This window comes from Scyliorhinus canicula, chromosome 8 (genome assembly GCF_902713615.1).
Source record: "Scyliorhinus canicula chromosome 8, sScyCan1.1, whole genome shotgun sequence".
Lineage (NCBI taxonomy): Eukaryota > Metazoa > Chordata > Chondrichthyes > Carcharhiniformes > Scyliorhinidae > Scyliorhinus > Scyliorhinus canicula.
Genome location: NC_052153.1, coordinates 107,934,081 through 107,950,881, shown reverse-complemented (window position 1 = coordinate 107,950,881; position 16,801 = coordinate 107,934,081). Strand labels below are relative to the sequence as shown.

The window sequence follows — 16,801 nt, the reverse complement described above, 5'->3', positions numbered from 1 at the left end:
TGGGGCAAGTCATCTGGATGAAGAGGCAGTGGATCCTCACCTCTTTGTTGCAGGCCAACCTCACTGTCGGAGACGGCTCTCTCCACAGCCAATCCCACGATTTCCAGGGCCTGTTCCCCATAGGGGTTGGGAACTGGTACTCCGCCCCCCCCCCCCCCCCCCCCCATCTTGACCTTTCCCTGCTTATTATGGGCTATTTTGTCATGCGGGGACAAAGTGAGAGCATTATGAGATGCACATTTGATGGGTCAGGTGGGTCTATAGCAGGGGGCATGTGTGGGCATGAAGGGTTGTGCTGGTGGGTGCCAGGGGATTCTGAGGAACAAACACAAAGATCGGATGTGGGGAGGGTGTGAGGTGTCAGCCAGTGATTTGTATAGGGGAGGGGGTTCTGGGAATTTGAGAGGTAGCAGGTGGAACTGAAGCCAGGAGTGAGGTGGTAACTTACCCTTGCAGTGTGGTGGAGATGGTTGCTCTTCTTCTGACATTGGACGGCAGTTCTCCTGGTTATGTTGCCCGAACTGGCAGCCCCTACCACTGCCTCCCAGGTGGCATTGATGACCCTGCTGCTGGTCCTCCGACCCCCTCGAGGGAACAGGATGTCCTGTCTCGCTTCGAGGACGTCGAGAAGTCTATTCCGATTGACATCCTCCAAGCGAGGAGCAAGTCTGCGATCTGTCAAGCCTGAGAGTGAGTGATGAGGGAGCTTTTAAAAGCAGTTCACCCTTGTTGGTAGTGAGGTGCTGATGTGCAAGTCTGGTGAATCAGACGGCAAGACAACCCAGTAATAGTGAGACGCTCACGGGGGCTCATTTTTGGCACTAAGTGCCGTTCAATACAAGCTGCTATCTCACCAACACGGCTGTCGAGAAACACCCTTCCAATCGCACCCCGGATGACTGCTTTGCTTAACAGCTGCATTCTGTTTGTAAATGTGACCCTGAGCTTCCAGTCATCTCTGATTTGAATTCTCCACATGGCCTAATGCAGCGTTTCAATGAAATTCAACAGAAGCTCGAGGAGCAGCCACTGCAGTGTGCATGCTCGAGGATAAACTCACTGGCTGCTTTTCACGAAGATGAGCAATACTAGAAATCTTGTTTGTATCAAACTGGGATGACAATCCTTTGTGCTTTGCATTAAGTTAATATTAACAATACACTTGACACTGCCTTAATCTTCAATTAAGACAGAAATGTTACAAACAGCATGGATAATGTGCATCTGGGCCTTTGATACACTGGATGTGGGAAAGTTTGATGCTGAAATTGTTTTGACGAATGTAAAAATGTGGGAGCCATTTGTACTCTTACTGCAAAATCACTTTGCAGAGTCAAAGCCACCCCACTTGCCTATTATGTTGCTGTTGTGTGGTCTAATATGGAGGTCCAGGTCTCATTTGCATTGACCCAGTGAGCTCTGAATATCAAGCTATGCTTCCATGCAGCTTGCAGTTTCAAAGAACAGGAAACTACGGGTTGGATTCTCCGCCCCGCCGTGCCACATTTCTGTGGGATGCTTCATTACGCAAGCTGGTCAATGAGGTTTCCCATTGTGGGGCAGCCCCACGCCGTCGGGAAACACTCGGGCTGCCGGCAAAATGGAGCATCCAGCCAGAGGAGAATCTAGCCCCACATCTCTGAAAAAAGATTTTTGTAAGGCCTCCAGTATGGTTCCTTTAAGGACCTCATGGCCTCAGCTACAAAGTTCCGGCACATCCACAACTTAATTAATTCCATACACTGTACATAGGCCCCTGAATTGCATTTTAAAGTAGCGTTGCCCCTGAAACAGCTAAAGGTTCCAACTAAGATACTGAGGCCAGAGCACCGGCGCCGCACTAATTTCAAGCCATCGTTCCATTGGGGAGTCACCGTTAACATTGGTTCTGTGCACCCTTCTGTGCTGAGATTAGCCAATCTCAGGATTGGAACAAAATTAGCCTAAACTCCTTGCCAAAGAGAGCAGCAAATCTTCCCCTTTGAACGATAAATAATATGAAATGGATGAAATTCAGTTTGTGCTTTTCACTTTCCATGCTTGCAGTGCGAAGGTTCATTTTTGTCATGAGACAGTGGACTGTCTCCGAATTGCTAAATCCAATTTTCTGTAGGAAAGTGCAAACACAGACATCTTGTACATTTGCATTTTAATTATTTCTTTCAAATACAATTTATTGAGACTTCCTGCCAGTTATGGATATTCCGTAGTTTGTTCCACTGACAAAATGTGCTGGCATAAAACCCTTGTAACTATTTTAAAATGGAAAGTTCAGTTCTGTCAGGAAATAAATGAACAGCAGATAGCAGTTCTTTGGCCAGCAATCAGCACAGATGCTTCAGGTATCCATTTCCCGAGGCAGGAAAGTGAACCGTGGGATGATCTACTGCGGATCATGTGATTGAGATTAAGGAGGCTAAAATTGCTGCGACAGCTGCCCTAACAGCCACAAGCAGTGAAACTGGGTAGTTGGATGGTTCGGTTCATACAGTAATTCCTTGGTTATGAACTCCCTCATATGAAATCACATTTTAAAGTATATTTGTGGGGAAGGAGGAAAGCATTCTAACATATAACCTTTTCTTCATTAAAGCAGTGAGGTGACTGAGCTTTGTTATCCAGCTTTCTCCCCTGACCCCTCTGGTGGCAATAATTCATGTCAAAGTATGGTTTCTGCAGCAATTACAGCCTTCTGTTATCTCAACAAAGTGACTGTTCTTTTTGTTTGAACTTTAACTCTGAACGTCAGCGGTAATTCACTTGTGGGTGAGATCACAGCAGAAACCAATCCTGTCCTTAGTCCAGGCCCATTTGTGTAAACTTCCATCAGGGTTACTTGAAAACGACGTCAGCACAGCACGCACATGCTTCTAGTGCAGCCTGTGCTGAATACCTTTTTGGAGGAAGGAGGGTTGGTGCAAGCATTAGGAAGAGGTACCTGAATTATGAAGAGTAGTTAGGCCATGGCATCAGTCAAAATATGATGTGGATTTGACACAAGCACCACTATTTTATGCATCGGTGCTCCTGCTAACACCCTCTCTTAAACACGTACAGTTGAATATTCATTCAGTAGCAGGAAGGATTCTCCACCAGCACTATTTAAAGGGATCAACAACCGCTTTCTGGTTAGTTGCTGTTTGATTTCTATTAGCATTGTTTGAGCTTGTAGAAGTGCTTTGAATATTCTATTGCTGTTTAAAGATGGTGAAGTGAACAGGGAATGGCATTGTCCATGGAGAAGGCCTTGGTTCAATAATTGGTGATTATTGGGGCGCGATTCTCCGCTGCCCACGACGGGTCGGAGAATAGCGGGAGGGCCTTCCCGACATTTTTCCCGACCTCCCGCTATTCTCCCCCCCCTCCCCCCCCCCCCCCCCCCCCCACGGACGCCCCACGACACGAATCGCTGCTCGCCGTTTTTTACGGCAAACAGCGATTCTCCCCAGGCCGATGGGCCGGGTTCCCAGGCCTTTACGGCCGTTTTCACGAACGCAAACACACCTGCTCTCACCGTTCGTGAAAACGGCCGCAAAGTGCCGTCCCGGACAACCATGGCACCGATTGGCACGGCCGCACCACGGCCATGCCAAGAGTGGCATGGGCCTGCGATCGGTGGGCACCGATCGTGGGCAGCGGGTCCGATACCCGCGCACTCTTCGTTCCTCTGCCCCGCGGGGCGGCTGAGGGGCATGACGGCCCGCGCATGCGCGGGCTTGACGCATATGCGCGGGTTGGAGCCGTCCAGCCGTCATCGTGCGCGTCAGCCGCCATGATGCTTGGCGCGCGGGCTTAGCAACGGTCGCTAAGCCCGCGATGCCGTGCTTCACGGGGCCGCGCTGCTAGCCCCACCCGGGGGGGAGAATCGTGTCCCGGGAGGGGGCACGGAGGCTGCCGTGAAACACAGTCACGGCAGCCTTTACGACTCTCCGCATTTGCGGAGAATCGCGCCCTTGGTTTCTCACCATGCCACAGTATGGTCCTGATCACACCAATGGGAATGGGCCGGTTAACTGATCGGCACCTGGTGGGATTCCCGATTTTGACGTCTAACGGCTGTGTCACACTCAAGCGAGAAAGCAACAAGGCCAGTAGATCACACCCTAAGTGAGGTTAGATAGGGGTGGGGAACTCGCCATCAGTGCCGGGGAGAAATTCCCAGCAAAACCCGACAAAAATGACACTTAAAACCTTTCCGTTAGATTGTTCCTAACATTCCAGTGCAGTAATGATGGAGTGCTGTCTTTTGGATAGGATATTAAATGGAAACCATATCTGCCCTCTCAGGTGGACATAAAAGGTCAAATAATCCTGATTTCAAAGAAGGGTGGGGAAATATCCCTGACTCCCTGATAATATTCATCCCTCAATCAACATCCCAAAAATAGATTCTCTGATCATTAACATTTTTTGTTTGTGAGAGAAAATTGGCTGCTACATATTCTACATTGCAACAGTGAATAGACCTCAAAAATACTTCCATGACTGTAAAATACTTCTAGACGCCCATGGTTGGGAAAAGTGTAAACAAGCAAGTCTTTATTTTCTTTGTAGTGCAAATCACTTTTCATTACTATTGTATTTTTTTTCAGCAGCTCAGAAATTGGCCGTAATTATCTCCTTCTGGCATCTTGGGAGTTCATAGTACATTCCCAGTAAAGTGATTGCCCTCCTTTGTTCTTCAGGTTAATCCATTTGGATTCATTTGATTGTCCTTCCAATATATCAACCATTCTCAAAACTGTATTTGTTTCTGGTTTTTTTGTAACTTAGAGTACCCAATTAAATTTTTTCAATATGGGGGCAATTTAGCGTGGCCAATCCATCTACATCTTTGGGTTGTCGAAACCCACGCAAACATGGGGAGAATGTGCAAACTCCACACGGTCAGTGGCCCAGAGTTGGTATCAAACCTGGGACCTCGGTGCCGTGAGGCAGCAGTGCTAACCATTGCGCCACGCGCTGCCTTTGTAATGTTTCTTTAACCAATATTGCAACCCCACCATTCCTTTTAATCATCCTGTCTACCTCATCGGAAAATCCTTAACGAGGAATATTGAGCTGCCATCCTTGCCCTTCTTTAAGCCATATTACAGAAGTAAGTATGATATATTTCCAAGTGGAAATATAGAAAATACAAGTGCAGTGAAAATAATTCAGAAGCCAGATCTTGAGTGATTCTATCCATTGACAAATATTCCTAACTCATTTTTTGTCCTTAGACAGTGGTATTGATACACACACATGGATAGTATTCTATTTCTGCTGTTCAAAGGTTCAATGTTGCACGTTGACACAAGATGATTTTAGCAGAGGATTGAGATTAGAACCCAGAATCATACAGCACAGAAATCTGCCAAACTGTATCATGTCATGTGCTGATTTTTGAAAGAGCGATCCAATTAGTCTCACTCCTCCATTCTTTCGCCATAGCCCGACAGATCTTTTTTCCTTTTCAGGTATATGTTCAACTTACTTTTGAAGATTACTATTGAATCTGCTTATATCAGTCTTTCAGATAGTGCCACCCAGATCAAAACAACTCACTGTGTAACAACCATGCATGTCATCATTCCTCTTGTTCCTTTGGCAATTAACTTAAATCTGCCTCCTCTGGTTACTGATCCTCTGCTCAGTGGAAACAGTTTCTTCTTGCATACAGTATCAAAACCCATCATAATTTTGCACACCTCTATGAAGTCTCCATGCTCCATTTTAAGGAGAACAATCCCAGCTTATCTAGTAACTCCTGTTATGGGCCAGGGTTTAGAGAGCCCCAAAGTGTATCATAGAGTTCACCTGACACACAACCTTTAATAGATTATGGTATGGGGAGCACACGGCCCACTCTACAGGTGTGGTACAGCAGAAATGGAAAAGTAATTTTTAAAGCAAAACAATGTTTATTCTATGAATTCAAGTTAATCTTTTTGAAACATGCAGTGAACATCTTAGCAACCATCAATTCAAATACAACCCCCAAAGAATACAACACTAAGTAATCCTTAATACCTTCCCAAACAACACCCAGAAGACAGAAGAAACACCTTTTAACAGAAGCACATCAGGTTCACATTCACTACTAAAAACATTTATAATTCTGAATTCATCAAATGATCAAGAGATAGACTTTTCATGGCAGAGAGAATAGCAGTACACCTGCTTGGTCTGGCTTCAGCTCCAACACTGAAAACAAAATGAAAACACACCCTGCAGCAGTCTAAAATGAAAATAAAAAGCTGACAGACAGCCCAGCTCCACCCACACACTGACATCAGTAATAAACATCCATTTCTTAAAGGTATATTTCTTAATGAAAATGAAAATTAAATGAAAATCGCTTATTGTCATGAGTAGGCTTCAATGAAGTTACTGTGAAAAGCCCCTAGTCGCCACATTCCGGCGCCTGTCCGGGGAGGCTGGTACGGGAATCGAACCGTGCTGCTGGCCTGCTTGGTCTGCTTTAAAAGCCAGCGATTTAGCTCAGTGAGCCAAACCAGCCAACTCATTTCTAAAAGGTACTCACATATGACACCTCCCCCCAAGAAAAAAAATAAACCATCAACTTCAAGATGGGTTAATTTTTCACCTTTTCACTATCCGTCAAAAAATGCACACAGTAAATATACTTTTTTGTTTCAAAAAGCAACACACGCAAAAGGTATAATAATGTAGTCCATTTTCTTTTTCGTTTTTCTTCCTCCAACTGAAATCCTTCTCGATTGATAATCTCTTTGAACAAAAAGGTCTCTGCACGATCCGTCCATTTCTCTACGCCTTGGCTTTTCTCTTTAAAGTCAGATACTTTAGTTCAATCTGATCACAGAGTCCCTTATAATTCTCCAACACAGGAGCATTGGTTATCACAGCTTTCAGGCAGTCAAATGCCTGTTGAAACTCCGCTGTCCATTGAAACTTCCGATGCTTCTTCAGCAAGTCCATCAGTGGAGCAATCACGCTACAAAACTTTTGCACAAATGTTCGATCAAATCCACTGATGCCAAGAAATCGCATTATTTCCCTTTGCCTTGAGGGTATTGAAAACTCCTCAATAACTGTTGGTTTCACATCCGTGTGACCATTCGACCCTGTCCGATTGTATGGCCAAGGAAAGTGACTTGGGCTTTTCTAAATTCACTTTTGGCTAGGTTTATCACCAAACCCGCCTCCTGAAGTCGATCAAATAACTCCATTAGATGTTTTAAATGTTCTGTCCATGTCTGGCTGAAAATTACCAGATCGTCGATATATACCACACAATTGGGTAATCCTGAAACAACTTTGTTAGTTAACCGTTGAAATGTGGCTGGGGCATTTCTCATGCCAAATAGCATAATTTTGAATTGGTATGTACCATCTGGAGTCACAAAAGCTGAAATCTTCTTCGCCTTTTAGATAAAGGTACCTGCCAGTAACCTTTAAGTAAATCCAGTTTGGAAATAAAAGCTGATTGTCCCACTTTCAATGCAATCCTCCAAACGTGGGATAGGATAAGAGTCCGTTCCGGTAACTACATTAACCTTTCTGTAGTCCACACACAACCGTTGGGTACCATCTGGTTTAGGTACCATCACTATGGGTGAGCTCCATTGGCTGCAACCCACTTCAATTATGCCATTTCTAAGCATAATCTCAATCTCTTTGTGAACATATGCAATTTGAAAGGGTTAAGTCTGTATGGATGTTGTTTGATTGGAACAGCCTTTCCCGCATCCACATCATGTAGAGCCATTTTAGTACTTCCCAATTTATCTGAACAAACCTGCCCATGTGATATCAATAACTCTTTCAGGTTAGTTTGTTTTTCCTCTGGAAGGTAACTCAATAATTTAGCCCAATTTTTAAGAACATCCTCGTTTTCCAATTTAATTTGAGGTATGTCAAATTCACAGTCATCTGGATTTGGTTCATCACTTTGAGTTAAAATCATTAAAATCTCTTCCTTTTTCTCTCCTTCCCTTTCAAAGTACCTGTTGAGCAAATTCGCATGACACACTCGGTGAGTTTTCCTTCTATCTGGTGTTTTTACCACATAATTCACCTCATTTAATTTCCTTTCAATCTGAAAAGGTCCACAAAACCTAGCTTTTAAGGGTTCACCTACCACTGGTAACATTACTAAAACTGTATCTCCACAGGCAAAACTGCGAACTTTGGATTTCTTGTCCGCTACTCGTTTCATCACACTTTGTGCAACTTTTAAATGTTGGCTAGCCAATTCACCTGCTCTATTTAATCATTCCCTAAAATTTGACACGTAATCCAATAATGTAATTTCCAATTTCTCACTCACCAATTTTTCCTCAATCAATTCAAGTGGTCATCTTACTTCATGACCAAAAATTAGTTCAAAAGGACTGAATTTGGTTGACTCATTAGGTGCATCCCTAATTGCAAACAGTATGAATGGAATTCCTTTATCCCAATCCTCTGGATAATCTTGACAATAAGCCCTCAACATTGTCTTTAATGTCTGATGCCACCTTTCTAACGCTCCCTGCGATTCTGGATGGTACGCAGTTGATTTAAATTGTTGTATTCCTAAGCTATCCATAACTTCTTGGAATAACCTGGAGGTAAAATTTGATCCTTGATCCCATTGTATGTCTGTGGGTAGTCCATATCTAGTAAAGAAGTTAAGTAACTCCTCCACAATCTTTTTAGCTGTAATATTACATACTGGAATGGCCTCTGGAAACCTAGTAGACACATCCATTATAGTCAAAAGATATTGAGTCCCACTTTTTGTTTTCGGAAGCGGTCCTATGCAATCAATTAGGATCCTTGTAAAAGGTTCCTCAAATGCTGGAATGGGTATCAAGGGTGCTGGTTTTATCACTGCTTGAGGTTTCCCTCTCACTTGACATGTGTGGCATGATTGACAAAATTTAACTCCATCTTTATGTAGTCCAGGCCAATAAAAATGTTTCTGGATTTTAGCTTGAGTTTTCCTTATCCCCAAATGACCTCCCACTGGTACCTCATGTGCAACTCGCAACACCTCCTTTCTATACCCTACTGGCAATACTACTTGATAGACATCTGCCCCTTTTCATCTGCCTGCATATGTAAAGGTCTCCATTTTCTCATCAAGACATCACTTTTACAGTAATAACACTCTGGTATGCACTCAAATTCCTCTTCCGTATATGCTTTCTGATACATCTGTTTTATTTCTATATCTTTCTGTTGTACCTCTGCCACTTTTCCTGAACTAAAAATATCCGCCTCATCCTCCACCTGTTCTTGTTCATTTTCAACCATCTGATCAAAAATTGTTTCTGATAATTGCACTTCAACTTCATCTTCACTCTTTGATTTTTCCTCTTGACTTAACCTGTGACATTGCGACCTTGTTACTACACAATCCGGAAAAACCCAGGATATTCATCCTTCAACACTTCAGTTGTCTGATTTTCCACTGGCTTATCATCCATAGTAGGCATCACTTCCACCTGCGATCCAGCTATATCATTTCCCAAGATAAACTGTATTCCTGGACAAGATAGTTTCTCTATCACTCCTACTACCTCTTCAACATTCTTCACTGGACTTTCCAACCTTACCTTATATAACTGAACACTACTCTTCTCACCCTGAATTCCACATATTACCACCTTTTCTGGCAACATTCTTCCCAAACTATATAACTCCTCATCTCTTACCATTAAATATTGACTAGCTCGCGTATCTCTTAAAATTGTGACTTATTTACCTGCTCCTCCTGATACACATGAGTAAACTTTAACCACATACGTAAATTCTTTAAAAACATCTGGCACCTTCTGATCAATCACCTCTTGATCAGGCTGTACAATCTTTTGCACCTCCTTCACTTCACTTGGGCTTTCCAGTACCACTTTCACAAACCCCACTGTCTTATCCTGTTTTACCACATCACCCTTCCCAGTGCATTTCTTCAACCACCACACTGTGACTTTACATAGCCTAGTTTATGACAGTTTCATTTCTTTTCCACCGTCCTGGATTTCATTTTTAATCTGAGGTACACTCTCCTTATTATCTCCCATCAGATCAGCTTTACCTTTACCATAGAACATACAGTGCAGAAGGAGGCCATTCGGCCCATCGAGTCTGCACCGACGCACTTAAGCCCTCACTTCCACCCTCTCCCCGTAACCCAATAACCCCTCCTAACCTTTTTGGACACTAAGGGCAATTTATCATGGCCAATCCACCTAACCTGCACGTCTTTGGACTGTGGGAGCAAACTGGAGCACCCAGAAGAAACCCACGCAGACACTGGGAGAACGTGCAGACTCCGCACAGACAGTGACCCAGCGGGGAATCGAACCTTGGACTCTGGTTCTGTGAAGCCAGAGTGCTATCCACTTGCGCTACCGTGCTACCACTTGAGTGTTTCTCATGTCCCCAGTTTCTATCCCTCACAGGCTGAAACTGATGTCGGAAACCAAGCTTTGATATGAACTAATTCATAATTATCCGCCATTTCTGCTGCTAACCTCGCAGTTTTAACCCTCTGCTCCTCCACATGACTTCTCACTACATCAGGAATTTAATTTTTAAACTCCTCCAAAAGCATAATTTCTCTGAGAGCCTCATACGTTTGGTCTATTTTCAAAGCCCTTAGCCACCTATCAAAATTACTCTCTTTGAGCCTTTCAAACTCCATGTATGTTTGACCAAATTCTTTCCTTAAATTTCTAAACCTTTGTCTGTAGGCTTCAGGCACCAGTTCATATGCACCTAAGATGGATATTTTCACCTCCTCATACCTCCTCCGGTAGTGATGCAAACACTTCACTAGCCCTACCTATCAGCTTTGTTTCAATCAGTAATACCCTCATGTCCTGTGGCCATTTCATTTGTTTGGCTACCTTCTCAAATGAAATGAAAAAGGCTTTTACCTCCTTCTCATCAAACCTTGGCAATGCTTGGACATATTTACGTAGATCCCCACCAAGCCTTCGACTATGACGCCTTCTCACTATCCTCATCATTATCATCCAACTGTACGTTTCCCTTTATGTCTGCCAATTTTAACTGACTGTCATGTTTCATGGCCATTTTCTGAAGTTCAAACTCTCTCTCTTTATCTTTTTCCCTGATCTGTATCTCCCTTTATCTTTCTTTTTGTTCTGTTAGGGCTATTCTTTCTTTTCTCCTTTCTTCTCTCTCCTTTTCTTTTTCCTCTCTCTCCCTTTCGTATTCAAGCTGCTGTAATTCTTTTTCATGTTCCATTTGTTTAATTTATACCTGAATTTTTGCCATTTCCAATGAGTCAGACTGTGTTTCAGGCAACTTTAAATGCTTAGCCACCACCATAATGACCTCATCGTTTCACAATTTGTCAGGTAATGTTAACTGCAATGTTTTTGCCAAATCTAACAGTCTGCTTTCAGTCTCTGTTTGTGAGGTACTGAGTATGACCGACTCGACCCCAAAAAACTTCAGAGCCTCTGAAAGACCCATTGTCCACAACACACTCCCTACTTAAACTAAAATACCACACTTGAAAAGCACCCGCAATATGCTCACCCCTCACTGTCTTTACGTTCACTAAGCCAATGCAATAGATAGACTTTTATCCCCCTCGAGCCCCCAATTTGTTATGGGCCAGGGGTTAGAGAACCCCAAAGTGTATCATAGAGTTCACCTGACCCACAACTTTTAATAGATTGTAGTATGGGGAGCACACGGCCCATTCTACAAGTGTGGTACAGCAGAAATGGAGAAGTAATTTTTGAAGCAAAACAATGTTTATTCTATGAACTCAAGTTAACCTTTTTGAAACATATAGTGAACATCTTAGCAACCATTAATTCAAATACAACCTCCAAAGAATACAACACTAAGTAATCCTTAATAACTTCCCAAACAACATCCAGATGACAGAATAAACATATTTTAACAGAAGCACATCAGGTTTACATTCTCTACTGAAAATATTTACAATTCTGAATTCACCAAATGATCTAGAGATAGTCTTTTCATGGCAGAGAGAATAATAGTACACCTGCTTGGTCTGGCTTCAGCTCCAAACAAAACTAAACACACCCTGCAGCAAACAGCCTAAAATGAAAGTAAAAAGCTGACTGACAGCCCAGCTTCACCCACACTCAGACAGAACTAATAAACACCCATTTCCTATAGGTACATTTCTTAAACACCCATTTCTTAAAGGTACTCTCACATGACACTCCACATATCTAAATTCCCTCAGTCCTGGTATAATTGGTGGGCAGCACGGTAGCACAAGTGGCTAGCACTGTGGCTTCACAGCACCAGGGTCCCAGGTTTGATTCCCTGCTGGGTCATTGTGCTGAGTCTGCATGTTCTCCCCGTGTCTGCGTGGGTTTCCTCCGGGTGCTCCAGTTTCCTCCCACAGTCCAAAGGCATGCAGGTTAGGTGGATTGGCCATGATAAATTGCCCTTAGTGACCAAAACGGTTAGGGTTACAGGGAATGGGGGGGGAAAGTGAGGGCTTAAGTGGATTGGTGCAGACTCGATGGGCCAAATGGCCTCCTTCTGCCCTGTATGTTCTATGTTCTATGTCCTATGTAATTGCAGAAAACACCTCCTTCTCCAAGATCTTGCCAGGCTACCTGGAGTGTGGTGCAAAGTGATTTTGAAAGGCTTTGCATAACTTCTGTGTTTTAGCAAGCTATAAAACCATAAAATCCTCTGAAAAGCCCAAGGATCCGTATGATTATATAACAATCTGATCAGCTTATCTTGTTACCATCACAGATTGGGAAACAGGTGTAAAAGGTGTGAGCTCAAAGTGTAAACTCTTCTTTTCTCCAATATGACTGCAGCTTTTACTGGCTGCAGCAGATGTCATCATGTTTTTTGATACACGATCCAACTTCAGCTGGCTCTCTGCTGGCCATTGCCCTTCAGATGGTATGCAACCTCACAGTGCTTCCTTTGAGGCGTTGAGTATCAGCACCTGCTGATGGATGGCAGTCTTGGAACAGCGAGTGAAAGCCAAAGACAGATTTAGAATACTGCACAAATCTGGGATGGATTTCAATACGCACAAATTGAGCATGTAGTGTGAGGAGAATGTCAAAGAGCATGTAGACAGATATTTCTATAAACAGCACCTGTGTAGCCAAATGGTGGTGGCATTTGAAAGTCAGCTTTCCAAAAAGCCAGAGTGTTTATTTGCAATATTTCTCACTTCAAGGTCAGCTCTCACTTTCTACAGGGTGACTTACTCTGCCCACTTTTATGACTAGAGATTGCCAAATTACATTGTTAAATTGATAAACAGTTATAAATTATCCATAAAATCAATAGAAAATACCCTGGTAAAGAAGAGATTTTTAATCAAAATACAAAGGAGATAACTTTAAAGTGCCTTCTTCACATTCAAAATACCTGATCGGAGTTTAATGAATGTATTAAGAACAATAATTGTTGGAATTGTTAAAAATTTAAAAATGAACTATCCCTGCTTTCTCTGTTTATCGACTAAGTGATGGCATGATGAGCGAGATCATGTTTCAAGATTTTGAACTTCAAAGGCTTGTGCTTCAGAGCATGAATTCCTGATGATTAGCTTCATGCCTTTTCTAACTGAAACCGTGCAGTTCAATTTAACGTGACCTGTGTCTGTCAGCGAATCTGGCTGCTTTGTCTGGTGCAATTGAGAGCGCTTGAGGCATTCAGAGAACAGTTGTCAATCAAATTGATACTATTTTTTAATGAATGTATGCAGAATTATTGGAGCTTAACAGTCGGTCCCTAACACAGAATGCAACTTGAACGGGATTTAAATATTTCCAAAAGCAAAGAGGCACCTAATAGCAGTATTGTTTTGTTTTATTAAATTTTGCATCACATGTACTTATAAACTGCTCAAACAGCGGGTTTCTGTTTGTTTTGTACAACATTAGTCGATGTAACTAAAATCACAATAAATTATGTTGTTGTAGAATATGTATTAGATAACTGGATGAGTAAATACATTATAAAACCTTGCAGCTGGTGTGAAGAAGTTAGATGATCATTTTTGTTTGCTTCCAATGTTGCCAAACCCACTAGAATATAACTGAAAATGTGGCGATTGTTAGCAGTTCTCCACACGCTTTCCTTGTATTTAACGGAAGAGGAGGCAAAGGAACAGATGCCAAGGAGATCAGAAAGTTCCAGATATGGTGATGCACATGGTGCATACACTCACATACATTTTAAGTTCAGCTGGCATAATTTCTACCCTGTGCTCCTGTGTGCAGGAATTCCTCAAGATGTTTTGTGAGACTTAGGTTGGCAAATTTATTACTAATAATCCCTGCACGGTACAACATCTCATTCCCCAGAACAGCTGGAAGTCGGAAGGACGGAGCATTGGGAACTGAAGCATGGTAGAGGAAAGGGACAAGGGTTCAAGGCAGCAGCATGAATTATTTCCAAACTTGTACCAAGGGAGGGGATGCAGATGCCAGTGTGATTAGAGGGAGAAAGCAAAGTCTTTGTTGGCAGTACCATGATGTTGCTATTGCCTCCAGTGCCAAAGGCTGGTTTACCTTGTGTGCAGTGGAGGTTCTGCCATAATAATTTCTTGCAGCAAGCATAATTGGCAAAAACAGGACAGGTTTCAGATTTTCTTTTTTGCCGACAGGTAAACTGTACTTTCAGCCTGCATGTACAGGCCAGGAATACAGCCTGCATGTACAGGCAGTACTTTCAGCCTGCATGTACAGGCCAGGAATACAGCCTGCATGTACAGGCAGTACTTTCAGCCTGCATGTACAGGCCAGGAATACAGTTTCTGCCTACAGGAATTTTCTTGCATCAATAGAGATTGTTTATTGCAAAGACATTTTTTCAGGAATCAAATCATGGTTAAATGATATAAAAATCAATACCATAAGAAAGATAAGATGGACATTTTATGTCTTTAGGTGACTACCTTTATCACAGTATTTATAGTTAAAAACTATTTAGGTTGAGTTCAGAATGTGAATATAATATTAATACACTAAAAGTATGTCTCCATCATTAGTGGATTCCATCAAATTTAAATTATCATAGCAAGTAGTACTTCAACTTTCATCATGATTCTTCAGCATCAATCACACTGGGGCATGCTGGATTTTGTAACATTTTAGAGAAGGCAATTAATTCTCAGTTTAGTTACCCAAAGCCATAATTAAGTGAGTGATAAAGATCCTGAGGTCCAGACATGTCAGGCAGAATTTAACCTCCCTCCCCCACAGAGGCAAATTCAGAGGGGCTTTTGATTGGGCTGGAGCTTGTGGGTACAGACTCGGCTACCTGCCCACCTTCTCCTGATTACGTCTGGGGCAGGGAGGCTTGCGGTAACCTTCCTACCTGGACACCAATTGAAGTCCTCAAGTGAACAATTAATGCCACTGAAGGGCCTCATCCTGCCGCCACTGGTATTCAGCATTGGCAGGCATGGAACTCATCATGTGGGGTGACGTTGGAGGGTTTCTTTCATTCACTAGCACCTGATCGAGGGACTGGACAGCAGGAAGGCAGGTTTTGCTCAGAGCCAACCCTTTCCTTTCAACAACCCGCAACCCTGCACCCCCCCCCCCCCCCCACCCAAATTGATGACCCCCCTTCCCATGACTTGTATATGAACTGGGGAGGGAGTACATTACATACAGTAGATTAAGACCTGGATTTTCAACCGCTCGTCATCTGCCCCGTGGACCCGACTTTTAAAAATATCTGACCAAGCATCAACATTTTAGTCTGGGGTAGGGGAAGCTACAAGAGGTTGGGCGGGCAACTCCAGAGGAGGTGAGGCGCTGGAGGCAGGCTTGGTATGGGTTGAGTGACTCAGTTACAGATAAAATGCAGGCTGTCAGAAAGTCCCATTTGAAAGGTTGGACATCCATGGTGAAGTTCATGTGCCTTGGAGGAGACATAATTGACTTGTCAGGTGAACGGGAACTCTTTAAATGTTGTCCAACTATTAACTGAACTGGAACAGAAGTCCCATCATGGGCTTTCCACAGGAAAATATTGTGATTTTTGCTGCTTATTCACAGCGAACTGTACTGAAACCATGGAACGGATTCACAAGACAGCCATGGGAGATGGCATCATCTTGCCATCATTACCTGGTATTCTGTAGTTAGCTGCCAAGTCTCAGTGGATGCCATGGCAATTATCTCATCCACTTGCCCTTTTGCCACCCATCTATCAGGATGCGCCCTTACGGTTGAGCTTTGACTTAGTTTCTCTCATCTGTATGCTGAAAGATTATTATTACTATACTGTTATGGCATAACAGTGTGATTAAGAGGGAGTAAACTAGAAGGATGTCAATCACAGAGCACAGCATGCTACTTTGGAGTAATAGCCACAACATACATGGCACCCAGCATTTATGCAGAGACATTTTCTCCATCACACCTTAACAATAATCAGTGATGATATAGCGAAAAGGATTAGTGAGTGCATTGAAGCATGTAAAAGTGAATGAGTGCACTACAATCTGAATGGCTCATTACCCTTTACTCTGTGTAATTTTATCAGTAGAATGTCACACAGAATGGAAACAGATGGTTCCAGCTGCCCCACGTTTTTATGTTCAGGACCTCCAAATGTTGGTGGAAGATATCCAGAAGAGGACACCTGTCCTGTATGCTGCTGGCCACTGTACTGCTCCTCCAGCAACCAAAAAGTCTGCATTCAAATAATGTCTGTGGTGAGCGAAATAGGAAACAATCAGCACTCAAGGATACAGCCCAGGAAAGGTTCAATGACCTGCTGTGTCCCAGCAAGGTGAGTAGCTTGGCTCATGCACACAGAACCCCATGGAAGGGTCATGTCT

At 43.1% G+C, this 16,801-nt stretch overlaps 1 long non-coding RNA gene across 1 annotated transcript in view; it reads left to right on the top strand.

Annotated features, from left to right (window-relative positions):
- Positions 1 to 2,845: 2,845 nt before the first annotated feature.
- The window catches only part of LOC119970436, a 147,434-nt gene continuing 133,478 nt past the window's right edge, over positions 2,846 to 16,801 (top strand). Inside the window, exon 1 of the long non-coding RNA XR_005461615.1 lies at positions 2,846 to 3,128. This is a non-coding gene — a long non-coding RNA (uncharacterized LOC119970436). The remainder of the gene's footprint in view (positions 3,129 to 16,801) is intronic.